Source organism: Cebus imitator, unplaced genomic scaffold (assembly GCF_001604975.1).
Source record: "Cebus imitator isolate Cc_AM_T3 unplaced genomic scaffold, Cebus_imitator-1.0 Scaffold228, whole genome shotgun sequence".
NCBI classification, from domain to species: Eukaryota; Metazoa; Chordata; class Mammalia; order Primates; family Cebidae; genus Cebus; species Cebus imitator.
Window position 1 is genome coordinate 2,840,726 of NW_016107543.1, and position 2,055 is coordinate 2,842,780.

The following is a 2,055-nucleotide window of genomic DNA, read 5'->3' on the forward strand; positions in this document are numbered from 1 at the left end:
TTTTTAATTTTAATAAAGTGCACCTTAATAATTTTTCTTTCACGGGTCATGCTTTTATTGTCATATCTGAAAACTCATCGCCAAACCTAAGGTCACTAGATACTCCCATTATCTTCTAGAAGTTTTATAGTTTCATGTTTTATATGTAAGTCTATGATCCATTTGGCGTTAATTTTTATGAAAAGTATAAATTGTATGTCTAGATTCTTTTTTTGCATATTGATATCCCATTGTTCCAGCACCCATTGTTCCAGCACCATTTGTTGAATAGACTGTTCTTCCTCCCTTGAGTAACATTTGCTCCTTTGCTCCTTTGTCAAAGATTAGTTGACCACATTTGTATGGGTCTATGTCTGGGCTTTTTATTCTGTCAATACCACACTGTTATGATTACTGCATAGTAAGTCTTACATTTGAGTAGCGTTAGTCCTCTGACTTTGTTCTTTAGTTTGGTGTTATTCTGAGTCTTTTGCTGCCCCATATAAACCTTAGAATAAATTTGTTGATAACCACAAAATAACTTGCTGGGAGTTTGTTTAGGATTACAGTGAATCTATAAGTCAAGTTGGGGAGAATTAACATGTTAACAATATTAAGTCTTCCCATCTATGAATGGAATATCTCTCCATTTATTTAGATGTTATTTCATTTCTTTTATTGGAGTTTTGTGGTTTTCCTGTACATTTATTATTATATTTATGCCTTAATGTTTAATTTTTATGCTAATATAAATGATATTGTGCTTTTAATTTCAAAGTCCAAGTGTTCAGTACTGGTGTATAGAAAGGCAATTGACTTTTGTATATTAACGTTATATTCTATGACTTTACTATAATTACTTAGTTCCAGGAATTTTTTGCCTATTCTTTGGGATTTTCTGCATTGACAATATCACCTGTGACAAAGGCAGTTTTATTTCTTCCTTTCCAATCTGTATACCTTTTATTTTCCTTTCTTATCCAATCAGCTAGGACTTTGAGTATAACGTCAAATAAGAGAGGGGATATCCTTGCCTCATGCCCAGTGTTAAAGAAAGGGAATGCCAGGTGCAGTGGCTCACGCCTGTAATCCCAGCACTTTGGGATGCCAAGGTGGGGGGATCACCTGAGGTCAGGAGTTTGAGACCAGCTTGACCAACATGGAGAAACCCCACCTCTACTAAAAATACAAAATTAGCCAGGTGTGGTGGCGCATGCCTGTACTCCCAGCTACTCGGGAGGTTGAGGCAGGAGAATAGCTTGAACCCGAGAGACGGTGGTTGCAGTGAGCGGAGATCAAACCACTGCACTCCAGCCTGGGCAACAAGAGTGAAACTCTGTCTCAAAAAAAAAAAAGAAAGGGAAAACATCTAGTTTCTCACCATCAAGTATGATGTTAGTTACAAGCTTTTTGTAGACTTTCTTTGTTAAGTTTAAAAATCCCCTGTATTCCTAGTTTGCTGAGAATTTTGATCACAAATGGGTAGTAGATTTTGTCAAATGCATTTCCTGCATTTACTGATATGATCATATGATTTTTTCTTTAGCCTGTTAATGTTATGGATTACATTAACTAATTTTTAAATGTTGGACCAGCATTGCATATTTGGAATAAATCCTTCTTGGCTATGTGAATAAGTATTTTTATACATTGTTGGATTTCATTTGCTAATATTCTGTTAGGGATTTTTGCATTTATGTTCATAAGATATATTAGTTCTGTAGTTTTACTTTTTGTAATATCTTTATCTGGTTTTAGTGTTCCAGTAATGTTGGCCTCATAGGATATGAGTTAGGAAGTGTTCCCTTTGCTTCAGTTTTTGTGGAAGGGAATACGTATCCTTTCTTAAATATTTGGTGGAATTCACCAGTAAAGCTGTCTGGGCCTCTCAAAAATACTGGAAAATACTTAAAAATCATAGTGAAGGCCGGGCGCGGTGGCTCAAGCCTGTAATCCCAGCACTTTGGGAGGCCGAGGCGGGTGGATCACGAGGTCAAGAGATCGAGACCATCCTGGTCAACGTGGTGAAACCCCGTCTCTACTAAAAATACAAAAAATCAGCTGGGCATGGTGGCG